The sequence below is a fragment of the Cibotium barometz genome, chromosome 24, assembly GCF_041138505.1.
Source record: "Cibotium barometz isolate CiBa-2024 chromosome 24, ASM4113850v1, whole genome shotgun sequence".
In the NCBI taxonomy this organism is placed as follows: domain Eukaryota; kingdom Viridiplantae; phylum Streptophyta; class Polypodiopsida; order Cyatheales; family Cibotiaceae; genus Cibotium; species Cibotium barometz.
This window is the reverse complement of record NC_141069.1, coordinates 50,510,408-50,517,440: the sequence shown is the minus strand read 5'-3', so window position 1 is coordinate 50,517,440 and position 7,033 is coordinate 50,510,408.

Below are 7,033 nucleotides of genomic sequence, written 5' to 3'. Positions count from 1 at the left end.
CCCTGATTTTTGATTTAGGACTAACTTACGCAGACATCTTGGGGAAATAAAAGAATGAGTACTGCCTAAATCAATCAAAAGCTTGAATTGCTTACCCTGGTACTCCGCTGGAGTCTGGAGGACTAAAAATTGATGGTTATTCCCCTAATGCTCTATTGCAGGATAGATCTGTCCTTTTTCTTCCTCCACTTCCTCAACTATAGTTACGGCTCTAGCTGCTGCAGTCTGCGGTGGAAATCTCTCTCTTTGGTTACCCCAATTCTGGGAGGGAGTTCGGAGATTGCTTTGCATGGAGGCTGCAAGCTGAGCTAGCACTCTTCTGGGGTTGCCCTGATTTTGGCACCAGGGACCCTGATTGGTGGATTGATACGAAGGAGTCTGTCTCTGAATTCTAGGACCCTAGCTTCCTTAGCCCACAGAGGGAGATGGGAAATCCTTGAGCTGGTGCCCAAACCCCTGACATCCGAAGCACCTATTCTCACTTCGAAGCTCTTCCCTCCTTTGCATTCTCGAAAGAGCTGGAGTTCCTAAGAAATAAATTCAAGGAGGGAAAGGTCTTCCTTCATTCTTGAAACTTCCCAACTCCAGATTCTGGTTGGGACCTTGGTATCTCTTTGGAGGCGGAAGGTTGGAAGAACATCCCGGTGTCTGGAATCTCTTGATGAAGGATGAGGGAGCTAGCTTTGGCGGGACTTTTACGATGAAAGCTTTGGCAAAGTCCTTTGCCATTTGTATAGCTTCTGCCATGGAGACTGGTTTGGCATTCTTGACCAGTGTGTCTAAGGGTTTGTTCATTCCCCAAATGAACCTGGCCATGAGTTGCTCTTCATCTAGCGGTGGTGAATATTTGAGGAGAAGAGCAAATGCTTGGTGATATTCTTCAATGGTTTTGCTCCCTTGATTTAGCTCTAAAAATTCATTCATCTTGGTTTCTAAAAATCTGGAGGACAAAATCTCTTCCTTAGATAGGATTTAAGGTCATTCCAGGACTGGGTATTCCTATCTAGATGGTTAGTGTCGCAATGGTTTCTCCATGCACCCTGGCTGTTTCCACAATTTTCAGCCTAGCAAGAGCCATTTTGCTTTTCTCATTGTATCCGATGATATCAAAATATTCCTCCATTGCTTCAACCCACTTCTCCACAGGCTTGCCCAAGTTCTCCCCTTCACCTTTTAAGGGTCCTAGCTGAGTTCTGTGAAGAGCCTTATGAACTTCGAGGTCAAGCTCTTCTTCATCAGTGAGAGGATTTGGCCACCACGGCAACCTCACCTCATGATTCTGCCAAAAATGATACATTATTTAATTTTTATTTTGATTTCGTCCATGAGATCCTAAGACTTAAGAGGTTTGGAAAATAATTTCTTAAACAAGATAAATGATCTTATTGGAGATCTATGACATATGTCCGGTAACAGATTTTGCTTCAATAATTCGTCACTTAATAACAACAATCACTTATACAACAGGGAAATTTTCCACAAAACATTTCTTTATTTATATAAGGTTGCAATATGTACATAGAGCAGCTCGGCTCCAAAAGTCAAAATCTCCTCGGGAGACACATAAGACGGCGATATTGGGCTATAGACATGCCCCGATGAGCTACTATCTTCTCCTTATTAGGAATAAAGTGACTAAGGAGTCTGTAGATATGGCAAGAAAGTTTGAAATCTCGAGGCGTCCGGTGATATAAAATAATATCATGTATCACTTTTAGCCTCATCAGAATCATGGTCAATGAGATATTCTGCCTCAGCATCACACGCTGGTCGCAAGGACATACTGCCCTACAAACCACTTGTGCTACCATCCACTGGGTCAGGGAAATAAAAATCCTCGAAATGGTCGGAGAGTCTGGCTCGGCTCGTTTGAGTTGTAGCGGAAGAGATGAGATGCTCAAAGGCAAAAACAATCATATCTTGTGACTGGGTGAGGTCAGGAACACCAGATAAGTGTGGAACTTCCATCTATAAAACCAAATTCTTTGATTAAAATTGTTCATTAATGAAATTTAAGGCATGAAAATACAATACGTAAATGCTCTTTCAGAGTTTTTATTACAAATTTTTGATAAGAATTCATTTTTCCTTATTATTAGCTTTCAACAAAGCTTTGATACTGGCTGTAAGGCCCCCACCCCCTCCGCGGTGCCCCCTCTGAGGGCGCTGGCGGTGGAAGCAGTGTCAGCCTCTCATGCGGGGCAGGGATCCACACTCGGGGCCTCGCCTTACGGATATCCAGACGAGAGACTAGTCCAGTGGTTCCTCCGAAAAACTAAACCGAACTCGGAAAAACTTCCCTCGCTCGGAAGGCAAGGCGATTCCGCCAAGAAAAATTATCTAACAGGAGAATTAATCTAACGAGTCAAAGTCTTAACTATTCAAATTGATTTGACCAAACTTGAAGTCACACGGTCAGATCAAAGAAGAGACTTGCACTTGGTCCATAGAATCACCGCTTTTTTCCTCCTTTAACGAGGCACAACCAGCCGCTGATAACCTCCCACAGAACAAGGGTCTTCCTAGGACTTAATCTAACTAACATAACTAATCGCAACTTATCGGAATCCCCCGATCTCCAACTGGCCTTAGCCAACCGCCTGACCACCGTATTGGTAGGATTCCTTTATAAAGATTTGGTTATGTTTTGCCTGGGTACTGAGGAAAAGAGTTCCTTGGTCCCCTAGCTGGTGTTTCATGCAAAAATTAAGGTAGGATTGAGTCCATTGTATTACAAAACATGTCATCTAGACTCTCCGTTGAAGACCAGCTGGCCAACCAATGAGATCCAATATCAAAATTTGATTCACAAAAGTCATTCTTTTTAGTCCATCCGAATCTTCCTCAATGCACGCATGGGTGTCCTAGCAACGCGAGCCCATACATCACCTGGTAAGAACCCTCTAGGATCCTACTTAGGTATCCTAGCACTTCACTCAAGGACCGCTTCGTCGGTCCTCACCCATCATACCGGAAGCGCACCATTTTAACCATACCGAGGCTAGTCAAGACCTCGACAGGCTTTGTCGTGAAGCGAGGTCCCTCAACGACTCCCCCCGCCAGCTATTGCAACGAGCCTCTTGTTAGTTTAAACACATACCAAATGCTTTCTCTAGCATTCTGGCATAAAACAGTCCTTTAAAAGAAAACATATGTTTTTCTATGCAAGTAAAATTCCTAGTTTGATATTGGTTCCACAAAACCCTTTTTCTTTAATCCATATTTTCATAATGAGAATCATTGATCTCTCATCAGGGTAATCTACCCATCATTTGACTAACTGTCCAACTAGATTCTTGGTGATTTTGGTCAAGGAAAAACTAGGTTAATTCAATGGTAGTCTATTCTTTATATTAAGAACAGAAATTGGTACGAAGTTTTTGCTTGATTTAGTTCGAGAGATGGACAAGTAGTTTACTGATCGTCCCTCTCATAGTCGTGGTCTAAACAAAATCATTCGGTTTAGTTCTAGCTTTGATTCTAAGAATTTTTTTCAGATCACATCTACTGACTTCTAACCATAAGAAAATTCCAACTTTATGAATTTCATTCTATCTTAACCATAATAGATTAAGAAATGGTTTTATATGAGAATATCAGATTTTTATGAAAATACTCTTCTTCCATTTAATCTAATTTTGGGTAAATATCACTTTGGTGATTTATCCACATAAAATATCTAAAGATATTCTTTCTATCACTTTAATTTATCAACTCTAATTCTCTAGGTGGAATTATGGTGAAAAATCCTCTTTTGTCACCAAAAATTAATTCAAATCTTTCTCATAAAAATTCTTCTTTTAACTAAATACAAATATCCATTTTTTTGAACAAGCTTAAAATTTCTCTTTTTCTCATTTAATGATTGGATTCCAATTGTCATGGAAATTTCTCTTTTATCATAAAATAAATTTATCTGAATTCCTTTTTAAATTAAATAAAAATATCCATTAATTCAAATATGCCAAGAATTCCACTTTTACCATTTAAATGATTGAATTCCAAATGTCATGGGAATTCCTCTTTTATCATTTAAAGTTTCTCATGCATAAAAATAAATTTATCTAAAATTTATCTTTAAATTTAAATAAAAATATTCATTATTTTATTATATCAAATTTTCTCTTTTTCCATTTAATAACATGGATCTCCATTATCATGGGAATTCCTCTTTTTGCATAAAAATAAAAATACCAAAAATTTATCTTTTCTCTAATTAATTATTTATGCATAAATACTAAAAATTAGTTTTCCATGAATGTGATGAAAATCATTCTTTTAGCATAGGATGACTAATCCTAGAATATGGTACGAAGTCCTCTTTTCAGTTATATATTAGTTTCTAAACATTTTGCCATAGCTTTGCTGCTATTACTGATAATTTTTAATATTTCTAGAAAGAATAAGACTTTATAATACAATTATGATAGAATAACTATCTTTAGACTTAAATCCAATTTATGGAATTAAATCATAAGTTTACCATAATTTTATCGATAAAAAAGCATAAAAAAGCTATTTTCTTAACCTCTAGCTTAACTAGCACATAGTTTGATTTTTGAATTGAGAATTTATCAATGAGAAGCATCCATTTGAATAAAGAATCAGTCATAGGAATGACTATTCTTTTGGGAGAGAGAGATATACATAAAAAGCATCCTAATTAAGCGTAAAGACTAACTTTTTGTGATTAATCATTAGAATTCTTATAGAAAGGTTGATTTGCATTGAAAACAATCAATTTGAAATTTCTCAAGCTTGAGAGGGGTTGAGAATTGAATCTTTTGAGAATATTAATGAAAACCATGAAATTAGTTCTTATCTCTAGATTTTTCTTGCTTCTTTATCTTAGAAGAAAGCCCCTAACCAATCAATTGGTTTAGTGTGTTAAGAGGAAAACTCCAAGAATTGTTGAAGAGAGAGAGAAGCTTCAATCTCTCCAAAAGTAGAGGATTTTTAAGGGATAATAAGAAATATGAGTATTTTAATGTAATACTGGCATGGTATAGTTCACATATGAGAATACAAAAGAATGAGGGTCTATTTATAGGTGAGGGAGGCCACTAACTGAGTCCAAGTAAGTTTTAGAATTTTTTAGCTTCAGTTTGGCTGAATTTGGACAAGATTTGGACGAGTTTAGCTCCCATTTTGATCCAGTTTGATCCAGGAGAGAGGAGAGATAAAAATATCTTAATATCTTTGAATTAAAAACCCTCCCACACATGTGAAGGAGGCACCTACCTCAAAGGTCCCCCTCTCCTTTTACCAAGGTGTCAAAAATTTCTCATTCCTCTAAAATATCTCATTTTTTTAGTAATATCTCTTAATTTTTAACTAATAAACCTTGTACTCAGCCAACTCTTCATCTTATGTGAGCATTTACTACATTTTGGGTATTTTCTTTTATTCATTGGATTTATCTCATCCCAACACTTGGATTAATGCCCATTGGAACCTTAAAATTTTTTGAAAATCTTGACCCTTAGGCTAAGGTCTTTTAAATCATTTTCAATTGATTCCTAATGCACCTTGGAGAGTTTATTTTGAACTTCTGTTTTAGGGGAATATATTTTTGATATTTGTAGAATTTTTATATCAAAAAATATCTCAATATTAATTATCTCTCTCTAGAATTTTTCTTCTCTCTAGATAAAAACAAGGAAAAATAATATTTTCTTGTATTCAGAAATAGGGAATGATTACAGGGGATTGAGGTAAAAGCTTATTCATTATTCAGGCTAAGGAGGAATCTTACACAAGTGCAAGTCTCTTCCTTGATCTGACCATGAGACTTACGGGTTCGGTCGGATCAGTTTGGTTAGTGAAGACCTTGACTACGATAGAATAAAATATCCTGGAAGAATCGCCTATGTCTGCTGGGCGAGGGAAGTTTTTTCGAGTTTGGTTTTAGAAGAACCGAGGGATTAGTCTGTTATTCGGATATCCGTGGGACGAGGCCCCGAGTGAGAGGCTCTGCCCTCCTACACAAGAAGTGCAGGAGAGGCTCGAAGTGCTACTTCCGTTGCGCTAGCACCCCAGAATTTGTTGTGCAGAGGGGGCGAGGATCTGTCATTAATGGCATGAGAAGAGCATGCCTCATCATTATTGGACTGAAGCAGTTACAAGACGACTATAGTTTACATTATGAATAGGGGATCTGTCATTAATGGCCTGAGAAGAGCATGCCTCATCATTATTGGACTGAAGCAGTTACAAGACAACTGTAGTTTACATTATGAATATGACCCCCACAATAGTGCATGGTATGACTCCAGAGGAGAAGTACAGTGGTGGAAAACCTAATTCATCACACCTAAAAGTTTTTGGATGCATTGCATATGTACATATCCTTGATGAGCTACACAGTAAGCTAGATCCGAAGGTCAAAAAATGTGTTTTCATTGGTTACTCCATTGAGCAAAAGGGGTACAAATGTTACAATCATGTCACATGTGAGATGAGGGTGAGCAGGAATGTTGTATATTTGATGTGATTAACAGGAGCTAGTATACTGATGTAAAAGACTCGATTGATTGGAGATGATGCACAAGAACAGGTGGTTGCACAAAATGCAGGTCAACAATCACAGTCATTTGAGTGGGTCAAGAGAGTCCTCTAGCAGTGTGTCTATTAATAGACTGTGGAGTTGCAAGCTGTGTCAGAATGTCAATCTTGTAAATGCAATAGGTGTATCATATAAAGGTAAAGAGAAGGTCAATAAGTTTCTTGGTATGCCTGATATTTTAGTAGGGCATTCATTTGTTGATGTAGAGTCTAGTGGCTTAGAGCAAAGCCTTGACAAGGAGTTTGGGATTCCCACTATCAAGACACATGGTGTAAGGAAGGCTAAGGCACACCAAGGACAAATCCTAGACAACAAAGGTCGAATAGGGTCAAAAACCCTATTCAAAGATTCATGTATGATGTTTATGTAGCTCACCATTGCATAATGCATACATGGCAAAGGTTGTGCATGATGTTGAACCCACATGTTTCGAGAATGCTATTGGGCATGCGAATTGGTATACAACCA